This window comes from Canis lupus, chromosome 14 (genome assembly GCF_048164855.1).
Source record: "Canis lupus baileyi chromosome 14, mCanLup2.hap1, whole genome shotgun sequence".
Lineage (NCBI taxonomy): Eukaryota > Metazoa > Chordata > Mammalia > Carnivora > Canidae > Canis > Canis lupus.
In genome coordinates, this window is record NC_132851.1 from 61,724,220 (window position 1) to 61,744,614 (window position 20,395).

General features: G+C 35.8%; 1 protein-coding gene across 5 annotated transcripts in view; it reads right to left on the minus strand.

The window, feature by feature from the left end:
* The window catches only part of CSN2 (casein beta), a 115,744-nt gene that overhangs the window by 44,334 nt on the left and 51,015 nt on the right, over positions 1–20,395 (minus strand). The window contains exons 2-3 of one of the 5 annotated variants that reach the window (XR_012007195.1): positions 19,748–19,870; positions 11,642–11,706 (exon numbers count right to left, since the gene is read on the minus strand). The exons of 3 other annotated variants lie outside the window; for them this stretch is intronic. The gene's annotated coding sequence lies outside the window, so the exon portion shown is untranslated. Of the gene's footprint in view, positions 1–11,641; positions 11,707–19,747; positions 19,871–20,395 lie in introns of those variants that run through there. One more of the 5 variants, XM_072775276.1, reaches the window with a different exon arrangement.

Here is a 20,395-nt window from a genome sequence, read left to right on the forward strand (position 1 = left end):
AGAGACACAGGTAGAGGGAGAAGCAGGCTGCATACTGGGAGCCTGAGGTGGGACTCAATCCAGGGTCTCCAGGATCACACCCTAGGCTGAAGGCGGTGCTAAACCACTGAGCCACCTGGGCTGCCCTATTTTTTTTTTTTTTTTTTAAGATTCCCAATTTCTTTTTATTTAGGAAAGAATTAGGAAGATAGATGAAATTATGAGATACTATTTTTCCTATGAACTAAAATTAATTGGCATTACTTATACCTAATATTTAATGTTAACAGTAGTCTATACATTGTTTCTCTCTTAGTAAACCAGAAGATAATTTTTATAATGCATAAAATTATCACTTCACCCTGCCTGTATGAATTTTAGCCCCATAAATTTTACCTTATACTCGTGAAGAAGATACTATTATTTAAATAGCAGATAATGTTTGTCCTTCCAAATGGTTTACCAAGGTTACTAGAAATAATTAGTTATAAAAATCTATTTAAATGTTTTATTTCACTGGAGGGTATTATGCTGAGTGAAGTAAGTCAGTCAGAGAAGGACAAACATTATATGTTCTCATTCATTTGGGGAATATAAATAATAGTGAAAGGGAATATAAGGGAAGGGAGAAGAAATGTGTGGGAAATATCAGAAAGGGAGACAGAACATAAAGACTCCTAACTCTGGGAAACGAACTAGGGGTGGTAGAAGGGGAGGAGGGCGGGGGGTGGGAGTGAATGGGTGACGGGCACTGGGGGTTATTCTGTATGTTGGTAATTTGAACACCAATAAAAAATAAATTTTAAAAAATTAAAAAAAAATAAATGTTTTATTTCAATATATTTTGATGCTTCGCACTAATGACTAAGTAGGTAATTAATATGGAGCATTAAAAATTAAAAATATATAAAGTAACTATTGATATTCAAAAAATAAAAATAGTGAATAATAATAATAGTGAATATTCCATTTTTTTTTGTACCAGATATTTATGATTACCTTATTATTTAACATCTCAGGAATCTTCTAGCAGTTCATCTGTTGAGGTAAGATTTATTTTGGTTTTTTTTGTTTTTGTTTTTGTTTTTGTTTTTTAAGATTCATTTATTTATTGAGAGAGAGAGTAGAAAGTGGGAGAAGGGGCAGAGAGAGAGAATCTTCAAGCAGATTCCATGCTGAGCATGGATCACAACCACATAACCCATGAGATCATGACCTGAGACAAAGCCAGGAGTTGGACAATCAACCGACTGAGCCACCCAAGTGCCCTGATACTGCTTAAAGTCAAAGAACTATTTCAAGAAGTAGCTATTTTCCATAAGTGTTATACACAGTACTTTGATAATTTGTAGTAAATCTACATCTAAATATGCAAAGAATGTAAGAGGGAAACCATGTGCATTCCCAGAATCATTTTTGAGTGGCTGAAACTGATAATCTTGTAGGACACATTACTTACTCTACCCTGTTTTTTTCTGAAAATATGTATATGAATCCATGGGAAATTGCATTTGAAATCAAGCCTGTGTCAAATCAGGAGCTCACCAATTGCCTTCACCATAGCCTCAATTTGGGAAATCCTCTCCTATCTATCATTTGAAGTTCACACAGGGTTGTCACCAGATTAGTTATATCAGTAACACCTGGAAAATTATGAGAAATACAAATTCATAGGCCCTGCCTCATACCCACTGAATCAGAAAGTATGAATAAGAGCTAAGCAGTCTGCATGTCAGTGAGGCCTGTAGGTGATATTGATCATGTTCCACTTTGGGAGCCACTATCTTTCATGGAAGTTGAGGTGAGGGTTTGGGTTAGGAAATATGTAGGTCACCACACAGGGAACACCTCCTGTGGTGGGAAAAGCCACAGAGTGAGTGTTCTGAAAGAGCAGGGAGCATCTTCATGGATCCTGGTCCCAAGCCTTGTACCTTGGGCAGCACCTGGATTCTCCGTGGTCTATGCCCTGGGAAGCCTGTCTTGTCTTTTCTCTACTCCTAAGCCAGATGTAAACTGAGTGTCTTGGGCCCTGTTGTCATTTCCACAACGAGTCACCAGGGCTAGCATCCCACAGAACTCACCTGGTCTATTTTGCTATTTTTGGTCTCCTGCCTACATACTGTCAGCATGACAAATTGTCAATTGAGGATTGGTTATGCCCTTGAAATAAGGCACGTTAATTTTAGTCATGTTACTATGTTAACATAAAATAAGAGAGTTCTGAAGATAAATATTTTAACTTACCTGACTCATAATATATACGTGATTTCTTAAGCTAGTGGCTTCGACTCTATTCAATTATTGCCCCTAACTTTCTATGAAATGCTTTAGGGACAACCAGTTTAAGTAAAGCTATTTCTTTATTTGTCACTGTAGGAAATTGCTGATGTTCCCACTGATGTAAGTCAGTTTTACTGTAAAACTTTAATTTAATGGCATTAAATAATAGGATTTTTCTTATCTTTGTCTAATATGTGCTTTATTTTCTAATAGAAAATTGAGCCAACTAAGGAAGAACAGGTCTACCTCAAACAGCTGGTAATTTCTCATACAATTTATTACTTCAGGTGAAAGAATATGTCATACAACTTTTTCTCCCAGATGATCACTGATTGTATCTTCTCAATGAGATAATTCACACCATTTATGTTAAAAATTACTTTTTCTACCGTTGTTACTGTGATATGTAGATATTATCTTAATAATAGACCTTTTAAAGAAAATGAATAAGTATCCAATTAAATTTGGAAGAGTTACAAGCCTCAAGGAGAGTGCTCTTAAGTTTAAATGATCTGAGATGCCACTATAGTCCAAAGCACATAATTGTTCACTGAACTCCTCTTTGAAGTAGCAAAAAACTGATATGTTAAGACTAAGAGCTCCCAACTACTATTATCCCACTTGTAAGAAATATGGCAACCCATTTCTGTAATTAGATGATGTGTAAAGTATTTAATGGTATTCCTGAAAGACAAAAAGGAATTAAAGATATCAAATATTATTGAATTTATACACATAGGAAAGATAGGCTCTAAATCTATTATAAGAGGAGCTACTACTTATTGAATATTTAAAAACAAGATCTCCAAAATGAAATTATTTATTTTTAGAATATTCTAAATGCTCCAATAGTCTTTCTGGATGTTTCTAATAACATTCTCTTTGTTCCATTCTTATAATTCATAATCATGTGTCTACCCAACACTTATCCACATGCAATTCTAAAGACATATTACACTGACTTTAACAAGTTGATTTTCTAATCATCAGTATGAACTAACCATTTGTAAGAGTTAAGATGCTGTGTTAAGTGACTTCATCTTCAAGTGTCCATTGCCAAATCAAAATAGAATTTATTCAGCTAAGCTTATGTGACATGTAAAACGCAAACCATTCTACATATATCAATTTACTCTAAGGTTACTTCAAGTCTAAAGTGTAAGTGATGTTCTTAGTGCCAAGGGACCAGCTGAGGACTATGGGAATAGAAGCTGAGTTTTCTCTCATTCTGGTCCATACCAGGATTAATCAAGATATGGGAAAAGAAATGACAAACTAGGGTGTTTTTTTTTTTTTTCCCACTCCATCTCTTATACAGTCTTTTCATTTTTTTATATTCAGTAATTTTCACCTGGAAGCCTTAGTCAGCTAGACTACATCTTTAACTCTGAAGTCCACTCTATGAATGTATACACTCTGATTATGAATTTTATATTAAAAATGTCTATTGCTTGGCCAATTTGGCATCATTTAAATTCTTCCAATTAAAGTTTAAATTCATTTAGTTTTGTCCAGTTATGTTCTGGCTGTAGAAAAGATCCCGTTCTGTTGTTACATATTGATACGGTTCTTTCATTTCAGAGCAAAATCAACCAGCTTTACCAGGAGTTGAACCTTCCCCAATATCGTCAGGCTTATAATCAACATCACATAGTAACGAACCCATGGAGTCAAATGAAGATAGATAAATGACTACTATCTCTTTCCCCTTCTGGTGAGTTCTACATTTTTGTTTGTTTCTTACTTTATTGTAAGAAATTAAAAAAATTAACAAAAGAAAAAATATTTCAATCCCTTCAAATGTAGAAATGAAAGAAAATTAAATGTAATTTTTTAGGTCAGAAATGAGATCACAAAACATATAGTCAGAATACTATAGATATAGCACTATCAACACCAATTCTGAGTCAGGATAAGTTGAACTGTCCTAAGTATTCATTTCTATGGCATTTTACTTGAATCTGACAACTGTTTTTGAGAGGCAGAGGTAGAGAGTTTCATGTGCATTTTACAAGGGGAATTGAAACTAAAAAAAGGAAATCTTTGGTCAATAGTCCAGTTAACATCTCCACTTTGTTTTGTAAATCATCTTTGGCTTAGGGGACATTTCAGATACAAGCAGTAAGTGGCAGAGCAGGAAACTGAACATGGGAGCAGGCACTTAATTCTATACAATATAAGAATAGGGGTCAGAAGTCCAGGAAGTGAGTCCCAGGCCTGCCATGAACAAGCTATGAGAATTTAGGGAAATCACCTCCTTTTCTGTGCTTCTTAATTCTTGAATGTGAAAGGTTTTCCAAGGTAGCCCATGGAGGCTCTAGATACCATGGCTGCCATTAGGGGAGATAAGATCTTATGCTATTTGTTTGGATGCCACATGCCTAAGGAACATCCTAAATGTCAAAACATTATTTTACTTAAATAGAAAATCTTTGAAAATTTATCAACTGTGTAGAAGATGGCAGATATGGGAAGCAAAGACTATAGATTACATAGATCTGAGCTATTAATCAACAAATAAAGTAGTGACTTTGTCCAAACAGGACAGGAAAGTCAGCTACTTTTAATGACATTTTTTCTGGGTAAATCAAGGAAACCATTGAAGTCATTTAAGTCAATATCATGAGGAATTTACCTGTTTACATAGGGGAAGAAGCTTAAGTGATTTTATTGTAAATGAAAATAACTATACACATATAATATGCCAACACTATCATAATGATCATTTTTTAAAGATTTTATTTATTTATTCATCAGAGACATAGAGAGAGGCAAAGACATAGTCAGAGGGAGGAGAAGTAGGGTCCATGCAGGAGGACGATGCGGGACTCAATCCCAGAACTCTGGGATCACATCCCAAGCTGAAGGAAGATGTTCAACTGCTGAACCACCCAAGTGTCCCATAATGATCATTTTAAAGACAAAATATAATTAACCATTTAGGCGGAAAAGAGTAAGAAACTATACCAACCCCTCCCCAACCCTAAAATTGACTTCTCAGAAGAACACCAGTTACCTAAAGTGCTCAGAATCTTTGCTGCTTCATTTATTGCTGTATCTTAAATATGTGTCTTGGCCAACTTTGGTGTCTCCTTAACATTAAAGCCTATTCAACAGTAAAGCTAAGGCAGGGAAGTGCATATGCTGCACATTCAATGTAGGAAAAGAGAGAAAGATACTTACAGTGATCAATTTTACACATGGGACAACAACTCTTTCTTGCTAGACTTTACTAGTCTTAACCACCTTCTTCCTTATCTTTCTATTCTGTAGGTGGCTTCAGTCAGTGCTCTTAACAATCCTGCTCAGCTAAAATTAACTTTAGTCTCCAGCAGGTGACTCATATACTAGCTCTTCTGTCATGGTTAGAATTTTATGTCAGTCATTTATGTCAAGAAAATGGTTTAATGTTCAAGTTTCTCCTTGACAGAGAACACTTGAACAATATTATATTTTCAGTATTTAAGCCTAAGTATGTATTTCCTTACTTGAGAAACACATAATGATGTTAAAATATTGTAGAATTTCCACATACAGTGTGTACATTACAAGATGTGGCAACCTTAATATCACAAGTGAACACTTAAAGTAGCTCCTAAGTATAATAAACACATTAAGTTAGAACAATAATTTCTTTCAAGTACAGTTATTTGTATATTACTATTATAGGGAGCCACAAGATTTGGTGAGGAAGCCCAATTCAACTAAATTCCTCCTAAAAAGGGAAAGATATTTCACATGATGGTCAATTCATTAGACCACAAAATTGAAACTTATTTTCTATTTTCTATTTGAAAGGAGCAGGAGTACCACTTCTCCAGTGAAGTGAGGGGCTTTCCTCACTTTGAAGACAACAGCATGGCATCCAGAAACAGATATTAAGATCTGTAAAAGACTGTCTTGATTCTAAATTTCTTTCTTTTTTTTTCTCTCTTTTTTTTTGCATGCATCGAGTTAGTTAGGGAACTACAGAAAATGAAAATAAAGTGTGACAATGATCAGAACCATTTAGGGCAGAAGACTAACTCCTACATATTCAAAATGAGCAAGATATCATTTGTGTGCTCTTGGACCCAACAGAAATGCCCAAGACCATTGTCTTTGCTAGAAGTCACTGAATAATACTATGACCCCGGGAGCCATGGTGCCCATTCTCAATTTTATAAAACAAGTCAGAGAAATCCCACCTGGATGAGGACTCAAGTTCATACATTCAGTTTGAATTTCTAAATATTTTCCTAGCAATGGCACATAAGGTAAGTGCCTAAAGACACCCTGAAAACTGCCTAAGGATTTGCCTTCTGTGTTTCTTTTATGATAAAGTGTTTCATTTATGAGAAATAACATATCATTTCTTTCTTTCTTCTTCTGAGGAATCTACCAGCATCTCCCAGGAAGTAAGTCACCACTCTTAAAGTTAAATCAAACTGTAAAGTTAAATTTCATAATGGTTATAAAATATATGTTATTTACATTGCTTTAATAAATGCAGGATTCAGATGATCAACTATATTCCTTGTTTCCCTAGAGGAAAGGAGATGTTACCTTTAGTGGTTTTGATTTTTTACAAAATCCTAGATTTTTCATTTATTGTGATTATATTTGTTTGCCTAAGCAAAACCTGACCAAATATTTTTCCTCAAATTTACTCCCCTAGAAATTTTACATAAATACCAAATACAAAATGCAGATGGGAATAAATACTTCTATATACAAATACCCAGCAAAACTACTTTGCAGTATCACAGTATCTTTCAAAATATTTCTTCACATTGCAAGTAAATTAAATTGTATATAATTAGTTAAGAAATATGTATTGATTAAATACTATGTTCCTTACATAATGCTAGACCTTGATGATACAATAAAACAAAGAAGGAAACCAGACCCCAATGGTGCTCAAAATCTCGTAAAACATTGATTGTGTATTTCCATGATCGAGGAACTCAGATACAATTCAAACAATGGAAATAAATACATTCTTCTTCTTCCTTTATGGAATATCGATTTTCTTGAGGTAACCCAAAGAAAATTCTGCAAAATTAATGAAATGAAAATGTGTTTAACTTTGCTTTCTTTTCTTAAGGAAACCTCAAGAAAGGTTGTTGATATGGTAAGGTATTTTTATTTGTATACTGCTACTGCTATTTTAAACCAGCAGTTTAAAATATTAATGAGAAAAAGTGGCATACTTGCAAATTTCTTCTCTTAACAAACCATAAAAATATCATTTTAAATGCATTAAAATGCAATTTTCATTTGGCCCCTTGATTATATTTCCTACAATTGTTCTTAATTCTCTCAATCAAGACATTTCTATTTATATCTAATTGTGTTTTCTATATTTTACACAGCTTTTTAAAATCAGATTGATTTTACAATTCTTTGAGAGACAAATTCTTTTTCCTTATATTATTTCTTATTTTTGTCTGCCATACTAATGATCAGGTTGGTGCCATCAAATTTTATCCTACTACTGCTAGTCAAAAGAAGGCAATGCAGCAGATTCCACTCTTGACCTTCAGACTGTGATCAGTTTTACTCAATGTATTAATTTCTCAAAGACACCTTTCACAGTTCACTTTAAAAATGACACTTTCGGGATCCCTGGGTGGCGCAGCGGTTTGGCGCCTGCCTTTGGCCCAGGGCGCGATCCTGGAGACCCGGGATCGAATCCCACATCGGGCTCCCAGTGCATGGAGCCTGCTTCTCCCTCTGCCTGAGTCTCTGCCTCTCTCTCTCTCTGTGACTATCATAAATAAATAAAAATAAAAAAAAATAAATAAATAAATAAAAATGACACTTTCTTTTCAAGTCAGGGAAACAACTGATCCATCTAGAACAGCACATTTTCCAACTGTCATGCTATTCAATGGTGACTAGAAGTTGCTAACTTTTTAACAAAGTCACATAAAAATATACCGCAAAAATAAAGAAAAACTGTGTAATAAATATGCTCAACTGAAAGTTAGTGAGGGTTATTCACTAACCATCCCTTAGAGAACACTGACTGTTCTACTCCATATTCTTGGATAATGCCCATCTTTACTCTCTGCCTCTTTAGAAACTTAATTTTTTAAAAAAACATCCCCATATGTAAAAAGAGCCTGTAAATTGCTTTCAGCAAGTTTTCCTCTCCCAACATGAATTAAGGATCGAGTAGTGGAGTGGGTCATATAAACTGTGTAGGTGAGGATTACAAGAAATACCTCCTGTGACAGGAAAAGCTGGGTGAGTGAGTACAATGGGAAGGTTGCTGGGAGGTGGTGAAGCATGGGTTGCGGCTTGGTGTCTTGTGGCCTGTGGCCCAGCCCTAGTTCCTCATCAGAGCCCTGGGGATCATACTAGGCATCATTACTGTCATCCCATGCCTGGGTCTCACACTGCAAGCCCATGCTGCTTCCAGAAAGGACACGTAGGCTTCCCTTTACCTCCTACTTCACCAGGTGCTCACTGGGCCATCTGCTATGCTGGACACTCCTTCATTGTTTGCAGGGACATGGGGAAGACTTTAAGGAAGCATGCCTTTAGCAGTGTGTTAGTAGGTTAACACCAAGTGTGTGTTCTCAGAATAAAAGTCTTAGCACATAGATTCCTAGTTAATTCCTACATCAGTAATTAGGACTATATTTCTCAAAAGCAATGGGTGGGCTCGGAATTATATCATTAGCCCTACCTCTTCTACTATAACTAGTTAGAGCAATTAACTGTTCTGTCATTCAAGTAGAGATGATTTGTGTTTTCTCTCCCTAAGGAATCCACTGAGTAACCCCTGGGGTAAGTAATTTTTATTGAAATGGCATACATTTAATGTTACTCAGTAGTGATTTCTTTTGTACTTCTATAACAACTGCTTATGGTTTTTAACAGGAAGTTAAGCTGACTGATGAAGAAAAGAATTACCTGAAACAGCTGGTAAACTTCAAATAAACATATACTGTAAATAAAAGAATAATCACTTTTTCCTCATCCAAATTATCACTATAATTTAATTCCAAATAAATATTTTAAATCATACCTTTAAAAAATCATATTTCTGTTACATAGTTCTGTATACTTGGTGGATATGAACTAATTGTTTTTGCAAATAGATAGGAATTGCTGTTTTAACAAAAATGATTTTGAGCAATTGTCTGATTGATTTTGAAGCAGTTGCAAACCTCAAATATATGTTTTGTTTATTTTTTTCAAATGATCGTTGGAACTGTGCTCTACCTTCTCTCTGATAGAATGCCATGACCTGATGTCTCAAAATTTAAGTCCCGTAGAGAATATTTTTGAACTTCAGGAGTTCTTAGGACCAATCATTGTGGCTGAGGACTCATGATTTGCAGCAAAAGGACATAGGCTTGAAGTCAGGAAATTTGTCTTCTAATTCCAGCTCCACCACTTCTGATGTGTGTAACATTTCTTAAGTACTTACTCCTAGTCAGCTAGAGTACTAGCAAGTGAAATATAAGCATAGAATACATTGTTGACTGAGGGGGTTTTTGTGAAGATCATTTCAGCTAATATATGTAACCCATATAGCACAATGCTGGGAAAACAGATATACTAGAAGTATTAGGTATTATTCTAATCATCATCCTATACAATGTAAAAATATCCTCCAAAGATTTTATAAAAGAGCTACATTTACTTCAATGCATTTAAACTATAATCCTCCCACTGAAAACCCATCTAACTCTACTAGCTTCTCACTGGTATTTAGACTAGCATTCTTCTACCATATGAATCATATATTATAGCCATGGATGCACTCAATACTTGGTCCCTGGAAATTAAGAAAATAGGTTTCCAATTATAAGAACTGGAAATTATTCTCTGGGACATTGCTATTTTAATTCTATCTTTATTCCATTCAAGGGATATCCCATTTATCCTATGTGAAGGCTTATGAAACAGGCTTAAAGGAAGGACTTGGAGGTAGAGAACATTCTATGAATAGAAAATATGTGCCTGGTGCTGTGCAGAATGTTCTTTCTATATTTACTCTGGTAACCCTGCAGTGTGATGCTCAGAGAGATTAAGCAACTGTCTCAGAATCCTAGATTCCAATGAATAAAATCATGAGAAATCCTACTGAGTTTATTGGATTCTCAAGATCAGAAATGGAAAGAGAAATTATAAACTGAGATACTTATCTTGGCTCTTCTTGAAAATTCTTCTTTTACTTTATTATGTACAAATTTTCTTTTCTTTTAGATATGTTTGCCTGAGTCACTGAATTAATTAGAAGATTTCTTCAATTTTGCAGTTCATGCTATAATATTGTTTACAGTGATTTCCATATAATTTCACTCTCCTTTTGTCAGGTCTAGTTAGAATACTTTAGAAATTATCTAAATAGGTGAAGTTATAACTCCTATCACTCTCTCTTTTGAACCTGGAGGGGATTACATGAGGACTTTTTAATAATTTTGTGTCTCTGTAGGTCGAAATCCACCAATTTCACCAGAAGTTCACCTTCCCCCAATATTTCCAGGCTGTTCATTCTCAGCAGGTAGCTATGAACCCTTGGTATAGCCTTAGAAAATCACCTGCCCATTTCTATATATATATATATATATATATATATATATATATATAGAGAGAGAGAGAGAGAGAGAGAGAGAGAGATCAAATAAAGAAAAAATCCCAAGGTCACACATAGAAATTAAATCGAATTTAAATTAAAATCTCAAAGCCAGTAATTAGAACAAAACATGTAGTTAAGTATAGCAATATAAGATCATAATAATAGTGATAAGAATTTCATTTATATTGGATTCTAATTTCCTAAACACTGGCATATAATATTGCTCCATTTCTGCAGCAATTCCTTGAGATGAGAAGATATATATCAGATTAATTTACAAAACAGTCTGAAACTAGAAGTGGAATATCCATAATAAGTTCGGTTAGCATCCAAAATCACACAAAGATTCAAAAATATAAAAAGAAAATTTTCCTCTGATGAGAACTGTTAGGATCAACTATCTTAATTTACATCTTCAAATTGAATTTCTAGTCAAAACCATATATGTATGTTTTATATCTATTAAAATAATAAATGGGTCAAAATGAAAAATATGCAACAGTGAATCCAAGAGAATTGCTGATATTTACTGAGCATTGACATGTGTCAGCCACAGTTCTACACCTTCAATGTTAACTAGGTTCATGTTCATATATACCTGTGAGGCTGTTAACATTATCAGCCCCTGTATGGGTGGTACCAACAGGCACAGGGAGGCTAAGTAATTGCCCGTGGTGATCACAGTGCATGTAATAATGAAAGAGGCACAAATCCCACCCAGGAGTTAAGCCCTAGGACCCTTCCTCTGAAACATTCCACGTCTGAGGCTACGCTGCACACACATACCACTTGGAGATTAAGTTGAGGAGGGGATTTTACCTTTCATGGCATTGGTCCACAGCTTGGTTTTCTTCTCCAGTTTGGTCGTCCTGAGTGATGGAAAAGGATCAGACAACATTCCCAACTAACTCTATGTGAGACGAATAACATTACTGGTGTGAATAAAAGCTGGGCTGTGTTTTCAGAACAGGACCATTCGCTTTGTGGTCACTCCTTAGTTCTCTGTTTTGCAATTGCGGATCTTGAATCCCTTAACTGAGAGACTTGATAGAAATGAGTTACTGACTCACATATCCTGAAATTCATCTTTAGAAGGAGAAACAAATTTATAGAGACATTTACTAAGTGCTAAATTAGAATTCCAAGCACAATGAAGGAGTAGTATGGAGAGGCCAATTGATACCTAGACAAAGGCCTCATATGACCTCTAGGAAATTCAGACAAAGCAAGAAATATCAAAAGGACAACTAAGGTGGAAGTAAATGAAATTGACAGAATATTTACAAAATACACCTACAATAAATACATCTCGGGGGCCCTGGGTGGCTCAGTCAGTCAAGTGTCCAACTCTTGGTTTCGGCTCAGGTCCTAATCTCATGGGTTGTGAGATCTTGCTTCACGTTGGGCTTTGTGCTAATTTGGGAGTCTCCTTGAAGATTCTCTCCCTCCGCTCCCCACCCTACTCTGTCTCTAGAATAATCTTTTTAAAAAAATGAAATCTGGCAGAATAATTGTGAGGGAGTTGTTTTTAAAGACACTCAAATTTTCAAGGGATATTTTACTTAATACAAGTGTTTGAAAAATAGACATTCAAATTAAAACAAGGTATTGTCATTTAAGAAGTAGTAATATATTTTATGGCTAATAAACTACTAGGAAATTAAAATATTTCTTGAAATGTTGTCAAAGATATAAATATTTCTCATTTAATGGAGGATTAAATAGAACCTTGCAGGGCAGCCTGGGTGGCTCAGCGGATAAGCGCCGCCTTCAGCCCAGGGCATGATCCTGGAGAGCCAGGATCGAGTCCCACGTCGGGCTCCCTGCATGGAGCCTGCTTCTGCCTCTGCCTGTGTCTCTGCCTCTCTCTCTCTCTCTCATGAATAAATAAATTATAAATCTTTTAAATAAATAAATAAATAAATAAATAAATAAATAAATAAATAAGATGAACCTTGCAGAATCTGGCTATTATCTACCCAACCTTTAGTCATTTGCACAACAAATACATGCTAACAGCCTATTATGTCGGCACTAGGATATTAACTAGCAATAAATATATATAATTATATTTTTGCAAGGCCAGAATGTAGATTTGCCTGTTGATACGTATTATGCCCATATGCATCATATGCATGCATATGTACATAAATATATATGTATATTTTGAAATATAAATTTTATTGCTAATCCAATATTTTCTCCTGATTCATAGATTTGACTAGAAAAATCATTTCTACAGTTTCCACGTCTATCACATCACCTAATATATGTTTGACTGTTTGTTGAAAAGGCAACAATCCTGAGCCAAAGCAAGATTGTGTGAAGTACTGTCTCTATAGTTTGTACTCTTCCTTTTGATCGTGTTGGACATGTCAGATCGGGATTGTAGTACCACATTAACTGTATTGATGATCAGCTGAAGTCTCTGTAGCACAACTGCTGAGACACAGAATCACACATCTCTTGCAAAACATTAAAATTTCAGATGCATTTCTAGCCGTGTGGTCTTTTTATTTCCATCCCTCATAGGTAGAGACCAGGCCACTGTTGACTAGAATAGGTAGTTCTCTAACAGCTAAGTGAGGCCATCTGGACATCACTGAAGGAACTCTGTGTACACATAGGGCCTTCAATCTCAAGTGTGCCTCTCAGACCCAATGTCTGAGAAGCTTCAGGCTATGGGCCTCACTACAGCTGTCCCTCAGCACGATTTTGTCCTCATTGTAACAAATCTGTGATTTGTTCCTGTTCCCATGTGTCTCTCCGAAAAAAACTCTCATCCAGATTCTCAAGTCACAGTCCCTGCTGGCCCAGAGAAAAGCCCAGAACATAACCCTCATAAGAATCTAATATTGGGAACCTAAACATTCTAAGGCCTTCCATTAGTGGCTAGACAGTTTTTCCAACAAGTGTCAAGCACTTTTGATATGCCAGATATTTTTTCTAGATGTCGTCAGAGGGCAGAAAACAAATTTCCCGGCTTATGGCACTCACATTCTAATCATTAGAGGAAGAAAACAAGCCAGAAAAGAAACAATAGGATCTACACCAAGTGCTGATAAGCGCACTACAGAAGAAGAAGGCCATTCTGGCAAGTTCAACTTTTACCTCCTGAAACAAAAAGAATGTGAGAATAGTGAAGGAACCCAGTTGCATAGAAGAGACAGTAAAAGCAAATGCACTGAGGTAGGTGCCTGTGCAATGGGAGAGCACGTCCTGGCCAGCAAAGGCCATAATGGCCTTACAATGTATGTTAAGAGAGTCACTATGTGATGCATATTTGAGAAGGGTGAATGAGTAGATGTAGGGGACTTTTTGTTTGACTTCCAAGAATCCTCTTGTCATTTAAGGTTCCCTTGTAGTATTCCATTCCTTTTATTTCCCCTTGGCCTCCTTCCTTTCCCACTCACCTGGGCTTCACTCTTGATCATTTAAATATTCTCCTTAAAGTTCACATTGACTCCTTGCCTTTGACAGTCCTACCTGGAAAAGCCTAATCCTGGAAAATCTCTGAAAATCTACTTCTACTACACTTTTACCCTGGCAGTTAAATTCCAAAGGATAAGAAAAAAAGAAAGAAAGAAAAAGAAAAAGAAAACCAAAAATGACTCCTGACCATATAATTTTTCCTTTTGTCAGTTTATGTTTTCTATACTCTATATTATAAACTGCTTTCAAACCCTTCCTTCTGGAGTTAGAATTAGCTATATTTTCTTTTTGTTCCCCTCAAACTTTTAGTAGCTTCATTATTCTCCTCAAGCCTTCAATGATCTCTACCTCCTCCACTCCATTCTTAGAAGAGCCTTTTCCTTTCTCCATCAATTGAATACCCAACCAATTCGTCATAAACACCCACCTGCCAGTGTATCCTTCTACCATGATCTTAATCTGGACACTGACGTTTCCCTTCTAGTTTCAAAGGTATGCTGATCTTGTGTTCCAGAGCCAATTTCTCTTTCTCTCCTTTTTTACTCCCTACCAAAGCTTTTGTTTTTAATAGGAATGGTTGTGGTGAAGTAGTAATAATGACTATAACATAAAAAATGTACTGAGCATCCATTATGCGCAATATGATTATATGCATTGTCTCAATCTCACAATGTTTAATGACTGCACAGAGATAATTGGAGCTTGCTCCCAAAGGCACTACTGAATTTGGTCCTGTTGATTCAGTCTTACTGCTCCGTAAGTGTCTGTGTGATTCCCTTCCTCTCACTACTTCTTTGCATCAACTGCGTTTTCTCAGACTTAACATCGATGATCAGTAGGGTTTCGACCTCAACCTCTTTCCTCACTATATTCTTTCCTCTATCATCTTGCCAGTTTAAGAACCTTAATTACCCCAATAATTGCCCAAATATTTCAATACGATCCTGAATTTCTGCCTCCAATGTAAACTGACATACCCAGTTGTCTCCTGGTCTTCTCTGCTTAATTTTGTATTTCCTTAGTTACAATATAAGCACGGTGAGTATGTTTTCTCTTTGGTCTCCTGTCCATAGAATGCATCCATGTGAGCTCATTTTTTCTTCTAAGTTTGTCAAGTCTGTTTTTTATTATAATAAAATGAAACAGGAATATATTATTGACTCTAGTTGCTCTGCCAGTAACTGAATAGGCTTGGAGGATTTGTAGACTCAGATAACGGTTGTGGTTCTATATTTCTTTTGGAAATGTGGAAAATAATGAAAAAGTAAGTCATCAAAAAATATTATTTTCACCTAAGGAATCTGCCAGAATCTCTCAGGAAGTAAGTCACAGCATTTTTATGTTACATAAGCATTGAAAATTATTTTTTCCAAACCATTAGAGTTATTTTATTACACATAATTTATTTTATAGAAATGTGCATGGCTGAAGAATGTGGACATCCTTCCTTGTTAGGCAAAATGTATTGTCTTACACAGTTAGATATTTTATTCTATGTAAAAAATCTGCATTTTTTCCTAGGAGAAAAACCAATGTTCATGAGAACTCTACAGAGGTCTAACATATGTAAGGGCTTGTGTTCTAATACTATTCTAACATTTGGAAAAGTTAGTCTGCTGTCTAAATAATAGGGACAAACTTAAAACATGTTCATTTTCTAGCTATGCACAAAATATCTGTGTTAGTTTTATTTCTTTGAGTGAATCAATAAATCAACGGAGATTTATTCTTGCTTAGCTACACTACTATCAAACTTCTTGAAATTTCTAAATAATGGAGATCTTGCTATTGAGTGTCTTCCATTACCATAAGCTTGTGTTTCCCCAACGTGGTATTTCAAATATTTGTCAAATACATTTCTTATCCAGGCTATATTTAATGAACATCTTTAATTTATACTGCTTTACACTTTAGTTTAAGAAGAAATTTTATATGATAACCGCAGCCACAGCTTTATCCTGTAGTTATATGTACAGTTTTCTGATACACATGAATATAAACAAAATGTTTAAATTCTTCTATTTATATACTACCTAAAATTGTCTTCTAAACATATTTATTCATCTAACTAATATTTATCGCATATGTATTACATGTCAGACTCATTTTAGGACTCTGAAGATAAAGCAGTCTGTGACCCACAATATTTCTGTCCTTACCAATAGTTATTAAAAAGGAATTTGGGGGGGCACCTGGGTAGCTCGGTCTGTAAATGTCTGCCTTCTACTCAGTTAGTTCATGATCCCAGGGCCCTGCGATCAAGCCCCACATTGGGCTTCATGCCCCACAGAGAGTCTGCTTCTCCCTCTGCCACCTCCATTATTCTCTCTCTCTCTCTCTCTATCTCTCAAATAAATAAAATCTTAGGAAAAACTGAGAGCTTGTCTCTTAAGATCAGGAACATGACAGAGATGTCCACTCTCACCACTGCTATTCAACAGAGTACTAGAAGTCCTAGCCTCAGCAATCAGACAACAACAAGAAATAAAAGGCATTCAATTTGGCAAGAAGTCAAACTCTCCCTCTTCGCAGATGACATGATACTGTATATAGAAAACCAAAAGAATCCACCCCAAGATTGCTAGAACTCATACAGCAATTCAGCAATGTGGCAGGATTGCCACAAAATCAAATACCCAGAAATCAGCGGCACTTCTATACACTAACAATGAGACTGAAGAAAGAGAAATTAAGGAATCAATCCCATCTACAATTGCACCCAAAAGCATAAGATACCTAGGAATAAACCTAACCAAAGAGATAAAGGACCTATACTCTAAGGACGAAGGACACTTTTTAAATCCAGGAAGACACAAAGATATGGAAAAACATTCCATACTTCTGGATTGAAAGAATATATATTGTGAAAGTGTCTATGCTACCCAGGGCAATTTACACATTCAATGAAATCTCTATCAAAATACCATGGACTTCCTTCACAGAGTTAGAACAAATAATCATCAGATTTGTATGAAACCAGAAAAGATCCTAAATAGCCAGAGGAATGTGGGAAAAAAACAAATCTGGGGGCATCACAATGCCAGATTTCAAGCTGTATTACAAAGCTGTGACCATTAAGACGGTATGGTATTGGCACAAAAATAGACACATAGATCAATGGAACAGAATAAAGAGCCCAGAAATGGACCCTAAGGTCTATGAATAACTCATCTTGGACAAGGTAGAAAATAATATACAATAGAAAAAAGGCAGTCTCTTCAAGAAATGGATTTGGGAATATAGGACATCCACATGCAGAAGAATATAACTAGACCATTCTGTTATACCATACACAAAGATAAACCGAAAATGGTTCAAAGATCTAAATGTGAGACCATAATCTATCAAAATCTTAGAGGAGGATACAGGCAACAACCGTTTTGAACTTGGCCACAGCACCTTCTTGCAAGACACGTCTCTAAAAGCAAGGGAAACAAAAGGAAAAGTGAACTATTGGGACTTCATAAAGATAAAAAGCTTTTGCACAGCAAAGAAACAGTCAACAAAACTAAAAGACAACCTACAGAATGGGAGAAGATACTTGCAAATGACATATCAGATAAAGGGCTAGTATCCAAGATCTATAAGGAGCTTATCAAACTCAACACCCAAAAAACAATCTAGTCATGAAATGGGCAAAAGACATGAATAGACATTTCTCCAAAGAAGACTTAGACATGGTCAACAACAACAAAAAATGCTCCACATGACTTGCCATCAGGGAAATACAGATGAAAACCACAAGGAGATACCACTTACATCAGTGAGAATGGTTACAATGAGAAGACAGGCAACAAGTGTTAGGGAGGATGTGGAGAAAGGGGAGCCCTCTTGCACTGATGGTGGGAATGAGAATGCAAGCTGGCAGAGCCACTCTGGAAAACAGTGTGGCATTTCCTCAAGAAATTAAAAATAGACCTACCCTATGACCCAGCTAATGTGCTATTGGGTATTTACCTCAAAGATACAGATGTAGTGAAAAGCCAGGACACCTGTACCCCAATGTTCACAGCAGCAAAATCCACAATAGCCAAGCTGTGGAAGGAGCCTCGTTGTCCTTCAACAGATGAGTGGATACAGAAGTAGTCTATATATACAATGGACTATTACTCAGCCAACAGAAAGGATGAATACCCACCATTTACTTCGATGAGGATGGAACTGGGGAGTATTTTGCTGAGTGAAAGAAGTCAATTGCAGAAAGACAATTATATGGTTTCACTCATATGTGTAATATAAGAAATAGTGAAAGGGACCGTAAAGGAAGGAGGGGAAACAGAATGGGGAAAAATTAGAGAGGAAGACAAACCATGAGAGACTCTGAACTCTGGGAAAGAAACTGAAGATTGCTGAAGGGAAGGGGGGGAGGATGGGGTAACTGGGTGATGGGCATTAAGAAGGGCACGTGATGTGATGAATACTGGGTTTTATACTATATATTGGGAAATTGAGTTTCAATAAAATATTTAAAAAATGAAATGGTACCACGTTTTATAACTGCTAAGGGATAAATATCCTTTTCTTTTAAAAAACAATGAAAGGAGAACTTTAAAAATATATGTAACACAGAGAGTAGCCATTGTTCTGCTATTCTACCTAGCACCCTTTCCTCCTCTTCCTGATAAAAGCACCACTCCCTTCTGTCCCCACCCCCCTTTTATAGAGCTCTTGGTCTCAATAGGTGACTCAGGGGAGGCTACAGCATGGAGCACCCAGCTATGCCAATCCTATCCCTCCCCAAGCCACAGTGGTGGGTCTGTATTCAAACTTGGCCAGCGTATATCTTGTTCTACTGACCCCTGTGACAGTTTCAATGATGAGCTTATGACTATAAGTAGGACAAGTGGTATTATTTTCTGGATTGATTTCAGGAAATCAGGAGAGACAATATTTTGCCTTTTTCAGAAGTTATATAGTTGGAGTCATACAGAATGTAGAGTTTTCAGATTGGCTTCTTGCACTTAGCAATATCCATTTAAGTTTCCTTCATGTGATTTTAGAGGTTCACACCTAATTTCATCTTTTTTTTTTTTTTTATGACAGTGTCCTTAGAGCTTTATAAAACAGGCGGGGGGTGGGGGCGCAGATTTAGCTGATACACTATACTTTGCTGACTTCCAATCTAGATAGCTTATTTCATTTTAGCACTAAATCATATATCATTGTATGGATGCACCACACTTTATCCTCCACCTATTGAAAGCCATCTTGTTTACTTACAAATTTTAGCAGTTATGAACAAAGCTCCTATAAACAAAAATAAAAAATAAAATAACTTAATGATCATTTAAGTTCAAACTCATTGTAAAAAAACTTTAGCTCCCTACTCTGCTTTTTATGTATATGCTGTCATATTTTGCATGTTTCATATTTGTGATTCATATTTTTTTACATCTAATTATGGCCATTTCTTTTGCACCAAAGAAGTCCCTTTAAAACTTCTTGTAAGGTTAGTTTAAGGCTGATAAACTTCTTTACCTTATGCTTGTTTCGGAAACTATCTCTCCTTCATTGTGAATGATAACCTTGTAGGGTTGATTGTAAGTTTTCTCCTTTCAACACTTGTGTCGTGTAACTCCTTTGTGGTCTACAAAGTTTCTGCTGAAAAAATCAGATGAAAAATAGCCTTTAGGGTTTCTCTTGTATGTAACAGTTGCTTCTCTCTTGGTGCTTTTTAAAATGCTCTCTTATATTTAATATCTGACATTTTAATTATTATGTGTCCTGGTGTGGACCAGGATGGGTTCGTCTCATTTGGAAGTCTGTACAGTTAAACCTGATGTCCATTTCTTACCCCAGGTTAGGGATGTTCACAGGTACTAATTTTTCAAATTAGTTTAATGCCCCTCTCTTCTTCTGGGAAATTTATAATGCAAGTAAATGTTCATTTCCTTAATGTTGTCCAAGAGATCTCTTAACCTATCTTCCTTTGTAAAAACTCTTTACACTTTTGCTAGATAGTTTGGGTACTTTTCATTAGCCTGTTTTCCAGATCATTGATACATTCTTCAACATCTCCCAGTCTACTGTTGATTCCCACTTCATTTTAGTAATTCACAGGAGAATAGACACCAAATAGTTTTTTAGTTAAAATAATCATCATTGCAGAACCTATCACAGACTATA